This window comes from Neovison vison, chromosome 8, assembly GCF_020171115.1.
Source record: "Neovison vison isolate M4711 chromosome 8, ASM_NN_V1, whole genome shotgun sequence".
Lineage (NCBI taxonomy): Eukaryota > Metazoa > Chordata > Mammalia > Carnivora > Mustelidae > Neogale > Neogale vison.
In genome coordinates, this window is record NC_058098.1 from 21,591,687 (window position 1) to 21,606,334 (window position 14,648).

The following is a 14,648-nucleotide window of genomic DNA, read 5'->3' on the forward strand; positions in this document are numbered from 1 at the left end:
AGAAAGGGAGGAGGAGGAGGAGGAGGAGGCGGCCCAGGGAGGGGAAGAGGAGGGAGGGAGCGCGCGAGCAGGGAGGAGGGGCCCGGCAGGCCGCCGGGAGGAGGAGGAACGAGGAAGCGTGCGGGGACGTAGTCCCCGCCGGTGACCTAGGAGAGACCCACATGGGGACCCCCTACCCCACCGGAGCCGGGGGTCCGGGAGGGGCAGGGCCGGAGGCGGAGGCACAGAAACCCTGCCCCCACCCTACCCCCACCCTACCCCATGAGAGCACCCCACCCTGTGGGACCCCAAAAGACCCTCAAGTCAAAATGCCCTCCCTAACAGCCCCCAACCCACCCACCCTGTTTACCCCAAATCCACTTTTCGCAATTACCGATAATAATAATAATAATAATAATAATGTCAGTGCTAATGAAGCCCTCGCTCCTTGCCAGGCACCTGGCTAATGGCTCAGGTCGACTCTAGGATCTATTCCTAACAACACCTAGGCTGGGCAGACTGATGATTATCCCCATTTTACAGATGAAGAAACTGAGGCACAGAAAAGTAAGTTGAGAATCAAGCATTGGACCCTGGCCTTGACCTGTTTCCCAAAGTAAGGATTGAGGATTGGGGAAGGAAGAACAGAGTGGGGAGGAGGAACATTTATTTTAACAGATATGTGTTCATTTTATTTCTTTTTTTTTTTTTTTTTTTTTTTTAGATTTTATTATTTGAGAGAGAGGGAGAGAGCATGAGCAGAGAGAGGGGGAGGAGCAGAGGGAGAGGGACAAGCAGACTCACCACTGAGTGGGAAGCCAGATTCGGGGCTCAATCCCAGGACCCTGAGGTCATGACTGGAGTCAGATGCTTAGCCAGCTGAACCACCCAGGTGCCCCGACATGTGTTCGTTTTAATGTGTATTTAAAAAATGAAACAGTAACTAAGGCGGCTCATCAGAAGTCATGGAGTTCTAGATATTTCTGCTTATGAGGGGGCTGAAGCCAGTACTTAGTGGCAATCGCACTTCCAAGGAAATAAGGAGGCAAATTACATCTGGATGCAGGGGGCCAAGAGTTCAGCAGAGAAAGGGGACATAAGGAAGTGCTACTTTATGCCACAAAGACTCCCCCAAATGCTATGCCCAACAATGTTTCCCCCACCACCTCCCAGCACGTGCTCCAGAACGGCACCCCACATTTGGCTCTTCACTTGTTCTCTGGGAATCATGGCACAGGGAGGGGTGGGTCTGAATCCAGCTTTAAGCACCTCCACCTGCTTCCTCTCTCTTTCCCTGAAAGTTCTCCCATTTCACAGATAGGAGACTAAGGCCCAGCCAGGTCCAACAGCACCAAGCCTAGGCTTCTCCTGAGAGAGGCTGGGAGGCGAACCCTAGAATATAGGCGGCAAAGGCCTCAGAGCACAATAGAGCCTCCAAGAGACCAGGAACGAGCAAGGCCTAGAGCCAGCCTGATCTGGGTTCCAATCTAGACTAGTTACCCACCAGGTCATGTTGTACAAGCCCACTGACTTCCCCAGCCCCATCCCCTTGCCTGCAAAACAGAAGTAAACGTGGCCTCAGAGGACTCCTGTGAAGGTCAGAACAGACAGAGGTGAGGGTGGCCAAGCTTGCACTCAGCTAATGGTACCAGCTGTGATAGTTCTTATGGTTGGTAAACTGAGGCCAGAGGCGGAAGCAGCTGCTGGAAGTCCCACAGCCAGTCAGAGCCAGCACCTGAAGCCAGCCTGGGCGGGGAGAACAGCTGTTCTGTTTGCAAGGCTGACTTAAAGATAAACTGCAGCTTCCTGGGATTCTGGGCGGGCCGGGGCTGGAGGAGCCAGTTTCTTGGTTTCTCTTATTCACTCCTGAAGGCCTTCACCGGCCACACAGGCCAGATGGGGATGGATAGTCACCAGGTGGGTGCTGCTACTGACTCTTAGCACTTGAAGCAGCTGATGTGCTCATCTCTCCAACTCCAAGGTCCATGACGTCACATGGGTAGCTCGGTATTACCCACCATTGATGGGAATAGCTATGCCTTGAAAATAAGGGGAGGGAGGAGGCTTTTTTTCCTTCCAGTGAGCTAAATGTTAAATATTTACAATCACAGAACACTCATCCCAAGGGGTTCAACCGAAAGTTTTGGTCTTCTTCTGGACCTGGGAGGACAGAGGGCTTTAAAAGCACAGACTTTGGATCCACAGACTTGGGTTTGAGTCCCAACTCTGCCACTTCTTGTATACGGAATGGTTAGCGTGCTGTTTTTTAAGCCTCAGTGTGCCAATCTGCAATATGGGCTAAAGATCGTGCTTCTCTCAGAAGGCTCTCCTGAAGATGAAACATGATCTACACTTACTATGTGTGAGCCCTCAGGATTTATACCCCTACACACTCTCTTGAAGGAGGCAGGGGCTACTGGGACACGTCTTGGGTCTGTAAGCACAGGTGCGGCCTTTTGCCTGGAGCCACCACTGGCTTTGAGGGTGGGCTCAGAGGCTGAGGTTCTTAAGAGGCCCTTCAGGAGGACATGTCAATACGATGGTTTCAGTATTGAGTGGTGGAAGTGTTTGTAATTTTCATACCCCCTACCCCTGGGCCTTTGCTCAGGCTGTAAGCCAACCAGGAATGCTTACCCCATATTTCTAGCTTCCCAACGCCCCCTGCTCATTAAGGTCCTGAATAAATGCCACCTCTTCCAGGACGTGCTTCCTGACAGAGCCCTGATGGAGGCACACTGCAGATCTGTCCCCACCCTGAGGGCAGGGACTATGGTCTGACCCATGCCCAGCACAGAGCAGATACCGCCCAGCTGTCTGGAGAGATCAGACTAGGGACGTCCACATCCAAAAGTTCAAATTCCAACTCTTCTATTCTTGACTGTATGGTCCTGTCCTCTCTTGAGCCCCAATTTACTCATCAGTATAGTGGGGGCAACAACTGTACCAGCTTCTGTGATTATACAGATACAAGAGTCCCTGGTTTGGTGGATAAGTAACTCTTCGTGCATTATTCTATTTAAACCCTTGTTAGTAAAATAGCGACTCATTGCTTAATACCCCAAGTTATTCAACATCATTAATGGATAGCAAACATTTATGGACCACCAATGGTATAGAAAGCCTTGGGCCTGGCCTGGAATGCCACAAGGACAATCTCCCAAACCAAAGCACCCAGCAAATGAGAGATATTAGTGATGTCAACAGGTTATATCTCTGGAAACCTCCTCTTCCCTCTCACACCCAGCCTGGGTCAAAGCTACATGGAGGACAAGGTAGAAGGGGTCAGGGAGGCCTGGACACACACACAACTGGCAGCAGTCCCCTGGGTGACAGCTTTCCCGTGACATGGGATATGAGGCCCCCTCTGTACTTTACCCAAGGCCCTGGTGGCTCTTGTTCAATGGTTGCCTAGTGGCCACACCCACCCCGGGCCCAGGTCACCCTTGAAGCAGCGACTGGGAAGCCACCCATCACAGACTCTCAGCGGGAAATTCCAGACCAGCCCTGTCATTCGCCAGAAGGTGGACTGCAAGTTGTCTGTTCAAAGCCACAGGGCTCGGGGTGAACGAACAGGGTGAAAGGGAGGGCAGGCTCTGGCTTGAGGCTGTGGAAGGGGCGTGGCCCCTTTCGTGGCACTGCACTTGACAGGTGACACAGAGATGCCCAGTTCTTCAGCGCCTCAGCTGGATCCATCCCTTTCGAACTGCTTAGGCCTCCCACACAAGCCCTGCTCACCTTCCCTCCTTGTCCGGCCGGCCTCCCTGCAGTTACCCATCACAGCAGATCATTCCACCTGGAGGCTTTGCAGCTGCTGGTCCCTCTGCCAGCAAGGCTAAGCTCTATTCTTTCCTCCTCTGGTCAGTCCATATTTACTGAGCATCTACTAGGTGCTAGGGTCCGTGCTAGGGGCTAGGGATGCAGCAGTGAAGAAACCAAGTCGGGGGCACCTGGGTGGCTCCGTTGGTTAAGCCACTGCCTTCGGCTCAGGTCAGGATCCCGGAGTTCCGGGATCGAGTTCCACATCAGGCACTCGGGCATTCATCATCCCACCATGCCCCTCAGGCCACAGTAGAGGCCCAGAGAAGGACAGACAATATCCCAAGGTCATGGGGAAGGGGGGAGTCCTCTGGCAGGCAGAACCAGCCCCCCTCCAGGCCCGGCCTCTTTCCACCATGTCTCTGAATGTTTGTGAGGAAAGATGAAAGGAGCCAGGGCCCTTGATCCGCCTGACCTGGCGGGAGGGCAGAGGGCAGGGCGGAAATCTGCAGCCAGAGTGGTGACCCCCAAGATCAGAGGGGGTAGAAACCTGCTGTGCAGACAGGAGACAGCCTGCAACAGGAGGGCTTCAAAGAATACTTGTAAAAATAATCATCAGAGCACCAGCTCCCCGTCACTGTGCACACTGCTTCCTGGCCAGTGCCCTGTCCTGGGGCTCTGTGTGTAGCATCTCGTGTGTTCCTTCCAGCTCTGTGAGGTAGGAGCTACTGTTATCCCCATGGGACAGAGGAGGAGACTGAGGCTCAGGGAGGCCACATGCCACAGCGGCGGAGTGCAGGACCTCGAATCCAAACCCAGACAGAATTCAAGTTCCCCTGAGAATGATGCTCCAGTGTTTCTATCCAGCCCAGAACTTCTGTGAGCCTCGGCCTCCACGGCCTTCACCTATTTCACGTCCAAGGGGGAGAGGCGGGGCCCACAGAGCCTGACCCAACAGTTGACCCCACCCCAGCCCCTCCCGGAGCCTCCACTTCCCCCTTATGGAATGTCGCCATCTCCACCGGTTCCCAGGCTTGTTGGAAAGATGGACTGTAGCAATGTTTTGTGGGAGTGCTTCGAAAAGCAGATACTCAAGAAGAAAAAAATGCTAGTACTCTACTCTGCCTTCGCGGAGGGAGCATAACTCTGCATTCCTTAGTGACCTCCTTCCTTCCAAGGAGAACAGCACAGAAGCAGGGGCAGGGAGGTCTGTTGAAATGGAGAAACCTGACAAACTCTGCCCCAGCCAGGTAGTCAAGGTCAACATCAACAGGGATAAGTCATGGTAATGATATGTGTACTTGATATGATGTGATCAGAGGAGCATTCACCTCTGTGGTCTTCCTCTCCAGAACCCGTAATCCCCATGTAACCATGAGAAAAACGTCAGACCAATTCCAGTAAAGAGATAGGCTACAAATATTAGTTGACCAGTTCTCCTTAAAGGTCAAGGCAGCTGCGTGGCTCAGTCGGTCAAGCGTCTGCCTTCGGCTTGGGCCGTGATCTCTGGGTCCTGGGATCCAGCCCCATGTTGGTTTCCCTGCTCAGTGGGGAGTCTGCTTCTCCCTCTCCCTTTGCCCCTCCCCACTTCTTGTGCTTGCTCTCTCTGTCAAATAAATAAATAAAATCTAAAAAAAAAAAAAAAAAACCTGTCAAGGTCATCAAAACCAAGGGAAGTCTGAGAAATTGTCACAGCCAAGAAGAGCCTAAGGAGACACGATGATGAAATGTAATGTGGCATCCTGGATGGCATTCTGGACCAGAAAAGGGACATTAGGGGAAAAAATTAGGGGAAAACCAAGGATCTCTGAGTAAAGCATGGACATTAGCTAATAATATATACCAATATTGTCTCATTAGTTGTCATGAATGTATCATGCTAAAGCAAGATATTACTAACAGAGGAAATATATATGCCACATTAGGTTCTAGAGCAAAGGGAAGGATTTTAGGACTGGTAGGAAGCCAAGAGAGCTGTCTCTAAACATTTCCTTCTAACCCTGGAGAAACTGAGGACAGAGGAATTGTGATTACCCAAGGTCATACCACCAGTTGAGGACAGCCTAGACTAGAATCAAAGCTTCTTAATGTCACAAGAATGTGTTAAATGCCTGTCGTATACAAGGCAATAGCCTATGTCCTCGTCATGTTGAAGGCAGGTTAAGAAGTTCAAAGATTTGTCCATGGCTCAGCACCTCCTTTGGCCAGGTATCCCAGGACACAGACTCTGACCCTTGGGGACTCTCAAGCCAGAAGGGGAAACAGATGCTGTTGCATCCCAAGTTGGAGGGCCAGGAGCCATGAACTCCCCTGTCCAAAAGGTACCGTACCGCCCCGGGGTGCCTGGGTGGCTCAGTGGGTTAAGCCTCTGCTCAGGTCATGATCTCAGGGTCCTGGGATCAAAACCCTCATCGGGCTCTCTGCTCAGCCGGGAGCCTGCTTCCCCGCCCCCATCCCCGCCTGCCTGCCTCTCTGCCTACTTGTGATCTCTGTTAAATAAATAAATAAAATCTTTAAAAAAAAATCCCACCCCGCATGTGCAGCCCGTGTGACCTCACCGAGCCTCACTCTGCCAGTGACATCAAGCCTTTGGTGATTGTACAAAGTACCAGTGATGCTGAGAGAGGAACCAGTCAGGTGTCAAGGCCAAGAGGGAGCTAGCGTGGGGCCCTGGGCACTGCACACATTCCATGAACGGTGATTCCTTCCATCGACTTCTTAGGGCAATCTGAGGGCCTGAAGAGCCAGAAGAGGTAGCCACTTCTCAGTTTGCCTCAGTTTCTCCAGGAGCCGCCCCAGTGAGGAACATTTAGGTTGGGTCTGGAAGGACAGGAAAGGGTTTGCCAGGCAGGGAGGAAGTGGAAGGCTCCAGAGTTCACTGTCTGGTCTGGCAGAGAACAAGGCATCAGGCTACTCTCTCGGGGCACTTCCATGTGACAGGACTTCCCCGTTTCCTGGCCTTGCTGCCTCCTTCCTGGCCTCCCTGGGCCATGGGTTCACCACCGCCTGAGTCAAGGGCAGAGGCAGCAGGGGCTGGGCCAGGGTGGGGGTGGGCACCAGAGCCACACGACTCCAGGCCTCTGTCTGGAAACGAAACCAAGCCGTGCCTCCCACTCACCAGCTGAGTGTCGCTTATACAACTTCCTCCTTCTGTTCCCGTTCAGGAATTACCCGGGGCAGGCTCTGCGGTGGTTAGGGGATTGCCCCAAAGGCTGGGCCGGGGGCCTCTGGCTCTTCTCTGGCCCCTGAAAGACTCCCAGACCCCTCATCTGGTCAGTCTTCTCCTTGTCCCATCCCTGCCTCTACACATCTGTCCATGTAGTGTGGTCCCCTCTCTCAGCTTATCAGAACCCTGCTCGCCCCCAGACCCCTCCTGGAAGCCTTCTGCAGACACCCCTCCCAGTCCTGGCCTCGTTAACTGTTCACAGGTCTCCTATATTGCAGGTCTTGTGCCAGGGTTGGGGACCGATGCCGCAGGGATGGTCCCCTGCATCTTGGGCCTCTAACTCTCATGTCCCTGTGCACCCCACATGCATTGTCCACTCTCAGGGAAAGTGTTAGAAACCAGCACCCCAGTCCAATGCAGTCTCTGCACGGTGCGGTCTTGGGAAAGCCCCTTCCGCTCTCAGTCAGCGTTGTTTCCATAGCTGCTGAGGGAAGAGATTCAGTGACATGTTCTGGGGGCCTTAAGAGAACAGGACGGTGAGGACTGCCGGACCCACCCCCGCCAACCCCAATGTAGAGATTCCCTCCAAGGGGAACTGGTAAAATGCATACAGCAGGACTCCAATTCATCCAAATTTCTAGGTGGAAACAAATATGGGGACCCAAGGAAGGGGACCTATCAGTCAGCCAGACATCCTTGCTAAGAGCAGCTATGGAAGGGCGCCTGGGTAACTCAGTCCGTTGAGCCTCCAGCTCTTGGGTTTGGCTCAGGTCATGATCTCATGGGTTGTGGGATCGAGTCCTGCATGGGGCTCCTTGCTCAGTGGGGAGTCTGCTTGAAGGTCTCTCCTTCTTCCCCTCCCCTCCACTCTTTCTATCTCTAAAATAAATAAAAGTAAATCTTGGGGGAAAAAAAAAAAAAGAGAGCAGCCACAGAGACCTCGCTTTCAATCCTGCCTCAATAGCCCTGTGACCTTGGACCTTGGACTTGATCCCTCTCGCCCTCACTTCTCTCATCTGGAAACTGGAGATAACAGTACGTACTTCACATGGCTCTTAAGTGATTGGCAAGACACATGCGGATATACTGCTGTTGTTACTGTTATTGCTGGTGCAGTTGGCCTAAGATTCCATGAATAGAGTGGACAACGACGGCAGCCTTAAAAAATTCACAGTGGGGCGCCTGTATGGCTCAGTGGGTTGAGCCTCTGCCTTCGGCTCAGGTCATGATCTCAGGGTCCTGGGATCGAGCCCTGCATCGGGCTCTCTGCTCCAGTGGGGAACCTGCTCCCTCCTCTCTCTCTGCCTGCCTCTCTGCCTACTTGTGATCCCTATCTGTCAAATAAATAAATAAATTCTTTTAAAAAAAATTAACAATGTAGATCTATATATTTTGCCATAGAATTCACGCTTAATTAGTAAATTAAAATGTTACAGTATTACTAATATAATTCTGGGGCGCCTGGGTGGTTCAGTCAGTTAAGGGTCCAACTCTTGATCTCAGCCAGGTTGTGATCTCAGGGTCATGAGATCAAGCCCCAGGTCAGTCTCCATGCCCCATGGGGAGTCTACTTGGGATTCTCTCTCCCTCTCCCTCTGCCCCCACCCAGTCACACTCTCTCTCAAATAAATAAATAAAACCTTTTAAAAATAATAAGAAAAAATACTATAATCTCATCTCTGTCAAAAAAAAAAATGGGCAGGGGAGAAAGAAATAAACACTAGCATGTTTCTAGCAGCTGTCCCAGGGATGGAGGAGCAGAGATGAGCTGAATTATTTTTTTTCCTCTGTGCTTGTCTTTTCTTTTGTAGTTTTCTGTCATAAGCTCATGTTACTGGAGCAATAGGAGGTAAGGTAGGTTGCTGGTGACTGATCACAGTCTTTGCTCCCCAACTGATCTGAACACCCAATACAAGGCCTGGTCCCAGAGCTCCACAGCTCAGGGCTCCTGGGAGCCAAAGTCCTTAAGGGTGAGCTAGTCATGCACTTGACCTCTCTCTACCTGATCTGGGCTGGCCTCTGGAGGTGCATCTGCCTGGGATCCTGGTGCTCATTTTGCTCCTGGCCCCATCTGATGAGGAAGACAGAAACTCCCAGGGGAAGTGCCCAGTTCTCTCCCTGACGTCCCAGGACCCTGCTTCCCCTTCCCTTCAGCCTTGGCTCACCCTGTTTACTTCCACAAACCCTCTGCAGAGGCGAAAATGGGGTGGGGGGCACTCTTGGGCCCTGGGCCTGGGTTTAAGGTCAAGGACGCAGCCCGTGCTCCCCTAAGAGGAGCCCATGGTCCCACGGCTTCAACCAGACTTTCTCTTTGGCCCTTCCAAAGCTGACCCCGAGACAAGAGCTCACTTGGGAAGGGATCCGAGAAGCTGCAGAGGCAGGGAAGGAGGAAAGAGGAAAGCCAACAGAAGAAATGTTATCCAGGTCACTGCCATAGGCAAGAGGAGTCCCAGTCCCCACATTCCTCCAAGAAACGTTTCCCCCCACACTTCCTAACCAAGCCTGCTCCCTGCCTCCAAGGAGCCGGAGGGAGAAGATCTGAGAAGGAAGGGACTACCAGCCAGCTTTACCCCCTCCCCCACCCCCTCCCCAGCCCTAGCATCTCCACCTGCCCGGCTCCCCACAGAGCTCTGCATACCTCCATCCATCATCTCACAGACCCTTCCCCAGGACAGTCCCCCAGTGCCCACTCTCGGCTCCAGGATATCCCTCTTCTCCTAAGCAGAACACATCCTCTCCGTTCCCTGAAACTGGCCTCCTCCTGGGTCCCCCACGTAGGGACAGTTGCCTCCTCCTCTCGGGCCCTTCAGCCAAAAACCAGGCCTTCCAGTCTCCCACCACCCACCCCCCCAAGACCTAGGTGGGGCCTAGCTCACCCAGACACCATCCTGTCGTCTGATCGCCCATCCCCGACTCATTCTGTAACAGCCCTCGAGTTCCTCATTCCAAACCATAGCTCTGATCCTTCACTGACTCCCTGTGGTCTCCAGCCAGAGCCCACACTTAGGAGGTCACACGGGGCCCTGCCAGCCTTTCCAGTTTCTCCTTCATCTTGGTCAACCCCCCCGCCACCCACGACACTGTCTCACCTCCAGGCTTTTGCTCTTGTTTTCCCGACTGGGATGTCCTTCTCCCTGCCTCTCCTCCCTGGTTAATCCTGCTCCTTCTTTGGTCCCTCTTCTGACCTCCAGCCTAGGCCAAAGCTTCACAGACCCTGTCTGTATTTCCCACAAGGAAGGCTCATTTGAACCCTTCCAGTGCCCACCCTCTACTCCCACCCACAGACCAAAGAGCTCCAGGGGTTAGAGGTTGGACCTGGGCCATGCCCAGACCAGCGCTTGACCCTGAATAGGCCCCATGCTTGTTGGGACAGGAACCTCAGGCCTGGGTTGCCCAGGTCCACGGGAGCAGTGCCAGGCCTAGTCCAGCCCCTGCCTGAGGCTAGCACATTAGCTCAGGCTTCTAGACCAGGAACCGAGCCAGGTGCCCTGCCCCAAGTCACACCCTGAGTCTGGCCTCACCTTCTCCCCATGCCCATGCCAGCTCGGGGGGTGGGGATCTCACAAGGAGCCAGGAAGGATCCCAGCCCCCATCTTGGCTCAGGTCTCAGCAAACTGGGGCCACTGTCCCTGGCCGATGGTTGGATAGGGGAGGCCCAGAGTTGGCAGGGAGGTCTCTCCCCACAACATGAACTTGAGCCAGGCCTCTTGCCACTTGTGGTCTGTGCTCAAATTCCCACCACAGCTACCTCCCAATAATTAAATATATTTAATCATCTAATAGTTAAATTAGCTTCCTGGGCCTTGAACTAGCTCCCCTAAAGCCTTCCCATTCCTAGAGATGCCGGTATAGGTGTTTCCAGGACCTTGGGATGGGGCTACTAGATCTGATTCAGCTCCGCAAACACGAAGTGCTTTCTGTGTCAACAGGAGGAAATGTGCCCCGGGAAATATACAGCGGGTGTAAGGGCCAACCTGGGCGGCATCCCCTCCCTGCGGCACCTTGCGCCATCACCAGCCAAGCCTCTCTATCTGCCTGGCATTGGATACTCAGGGCCCAGAGGGGGTGAGTAACTTGCCCAAGGTCACAGAGGCCAGGCCTGGAGATCTGGCAGAGGCCTGCAGAGTTGAGGAAACATTTCCTATCTGGTGTTTGCACGCTGGTTGATGAAACACATACAGCCCCAGCCTTCAAGATCCCAGGGCGAGATCTCGAGAGAAATGAGAGGTGGTCAAAAGCCAGAGAACAAACCTATTGACACAGAAATCCAGGCTGTGCTAGAGTGGGAGTCGATGAGGGGCAGGGGGCAGGATGGGGAGCAGGCGGGGAGCAGGAGGACGGGGGACATGGAGGGCTTCTCAGAGGAGGTGAATTTTACTAAAGCTTGAAGGATGAAAGGAATGGCAATATAAAGATTTGGCGGGGGTGGGGGAGGGGCGAGTGTTCAGGCAAAGGTCCTGTGGTGAGAATTGAGGCAAATCGGTCTGTGTGGAGCCATGGGGGGCCGGAGGGGGGCAATGGGAGATGAAGCTGGAGCCCAGAGCCTCGTGAGCCCTGGGAGGGCCCAGGAGGGGAGACACAACAGCGTATGTTTCTGAAAGATCCTGCTGGCAGCTGCATGGAGGGGGGTTGAGGGGGGCAGAGAGAGGTGGGCAGCTCTCTGGGAGGTGGAAGGTGGCTCAGCCCTGGCAGGGAGGCAGCCAGAAGCGCCCAGCCCAAGGGCATGGGGGAAGCGGTCAGGGTCCTCACTCAGATGGGGAGTGTGGGCCCACAGAGAGGCCAAATCAAGACTGATCCTCAGGCTTCTAGTTCGGGTGAATGGAGTTGCCTTTTATTGAGATGGGGAAGCCTGGGTAGGAGCCCGCTGAGGGGAAAATGTCAAGAGTTCAGTTTTGGCCGAATTATGTTGGAGAAACCCTCTCTAGGTATCCATGGAGATGGTGAAAAATCAGTAATTCTTCAGCCAACACTTACCAAACACACTGCATTGGGCTCTAACTGCCTTCTTCGTGTTAACTCATCGAATCCCTTCACCAAGCCCTTGGAAAAGGTGCTTTTGTTCTGCCCGTTTCTTGGACAGGGAAACTGAGGCTCGGAGTAGGTTGCTGTGCAGAGGAGGAGAAGAAGGCAGGCAGCATCCCAGGGAACCCCCATGTCTAGAAGGCCTCTGAAAGGGCTCTGGCTTCCTAGAAGGGGCTTCTCCTGGGTCAGTCATTGCTGGGAGGCCAAATGAATGAAGACAGGAGCACAGGGTGCCCCGGGGACTGAGCCACAGGGCAGCTGTAGCCTCCGGGCGTGCAGGGACTGGGGAGTGGGGAGACCAGGGGGAAAGGGAGGAGGGGTGTTGAGCAAGAGGGCCTCACACTTCCCAGGAGCTCAGCCTGGCAGGGGTGAAATGGAGCCGCTGGTGGGACTGTGGACCGCAGGACGCTGCCCGGCCCACCTAAGGCCAGCGATTTCAGCAGTTTGCCAGAGGGACAGACACTTCTGAGTAATGATTTCCCTTTTGATATCATCCAGGTCTCTGTGCACCTAAGCTTTTCGTCAGCCTTGAGATCTCTCCCCCTCTTGCCCTGTGCCAATTCTCCAGTGGCCTGAGGGGCAGGGTGCCGGGTCAGGGGAGGGAAGGGTGACTCACTTCCACCTCTCTCAGCTCGGGCTATTCCCACACAAACTGGGACTTGGTCAGAGCTGAGAGGGTGGTAGGCATCCCTGTGCTCTCTGAGGACCGTGGGCCTAGGAACCGAGGAGGGCCAGGCCTTGAATGCCAGGATAAGGCCAGCATCTGCTGGCTGCTGGACCAGGAGCCCTCCAAGCTCAACAGCGAACAATGACAATTTCCCCACCCGAGCCATCCAGAGTGGGGAGACACCAGCCATCCACTGGCCACTGGGGCCATCTTCCACGAGTGTATTCTAGGGAGACTTAGGCCCCAAGTGGGGAAGGGGCTTGTCCAAGATCTCATTCCATCCCCTCCTTCCATCTGTGTCACCCAATGCTTTAATCCTCCGACTGTCACCTCCCCCTGGAAACTTTCCCAGACTCTCCTCCAGGCTGAGTCAGGGCCTTCTTCTGCATTCCCAGAGCCCCTCAGGAACAACATCAGCAGGCTTGTCACAGTCTCCTGTACTTGTCTGTGTGTCACCTGGCCTCACAAATGGAAGGCAGGGGCCACGGAGCAGGACTGATCCACTTTGGTGTCCCTGGTGCCCAGCTCAGGGTCTGGAGAGACCTGGGGCTGGCGTGTGTTTGTTGAACCAAGCTCCGCTGAACTGAACCCCTTTTTGCCTTGTGAGGGGCCACAGGCCTTGATCTTTCTCTGGCTTAGGAGACGGGTGCCATATTTCAGGTTCGGCGCTTCCGTCAAGCGGCCGTGCAGACGCGGTGGGGCCCTGGATGACAGAAAACTAAAAGGGCTGTCGGCTTCCTGGCCTGATTTTCCAGAGGAGGAAGTTGAAACTCAAAGCTATGAAGTCCACAGCCCCGCGATCAGCAGGGATGAATCACACAGACGGCCGGGGCCCTGCTCCGAGGCTCCCCTTCCGTCAACGCGGAAGCCCAGGGATCCTTCCCTCCAAAAGCTCAGCTTCCTTGGGTCCTGTGAGCTCATAGGCCTCAGGCCCTGCAGTGAGGGGAGGAGACATCATTCAAGAGGCTGTTTATCATCGTGTTGTGCCCCCCCTGCGCTCCTGAAGCAAAACAGTCCCAAGAAAGAGGGTGATTCATTCACAGGACCCTTTGCCAGTTCCAGAGAAAAGGCAGACCAGAAATACATTCCGCAACTTTTGAAGAGGAGACAAAGAAATCTCCAGACGAAGTTTCTCTTCAGCGGACACAGGCTGGGGGAACATATATATTTTACATATTTATGTATTATAAATATTTATATATTTCTATTACATGGTTTTTCTCTCAGAGAGCCGAGCTCTGGGGGAAAGAAGTTGTCATGGTTTCAGCCAAATTCCCCCCAAAACACAAGGTAGTGGCCTCTAAGAAAAGACTGCACTGCTTTTAGAACAACTTGACGACAGACGCCTGGGTGGCTCGGTTGTTACACGTCTGCCTTCAGCTCAGGTCATGATCCCAGGAGCCTGGGATCGAGCCCTGCGTCCTCGCTTAGCAGGAGTCTGCTTCTCCCTCTGCCTGCCCTTCCCCCTGTGTGTGCACTCGGTGCGTGAGCTGTTCTCTCTGACAAATAAATAAGTAAATTCTTAAAAAAAAAAAAAAAAAAGGAAAAGAACAACTTGATGGGCTCAACCTGACAACCACTCCTAAGGTTAACTGATTGGATGTGAGTTAAAACCAGATTAGATGGGCTGTTTTAGTTGTTCTGGATGTTAATCCCTCTCGAACTCTGTCAAGGAGAGGGTGAGAAATTCATGTGTGTTCCTCTTAAGTAGAGGGAAGCTTGCTGAATGTGCTAGAGGCTTTGGACATCTTGCAAACAGGAAGCCATGGAGGGAAGTAACAGGTGAGTCGGGTTGGGGGCTGGTAGGGGAGGAAGATGCTTGGGGGTAGCATGACTTAATTGCCAGCAGAGTGAATGGCAAACCTCCACGACTAACAGAAAACCTCTGGAACTACTGTAGCAGTACAAAGACAGATGGAAAATTCAGTCTCTTTTTGAAGTCTCATTACCTATGTTCTAGGTTTGGGTCTCCTATAATATGAATGTCATACTCAACTCTTTAAAAATAGCTCCCAGTCCTGAGCTGGGTAGAAGTAGGAGTGAGCTTGACCTCTTTGC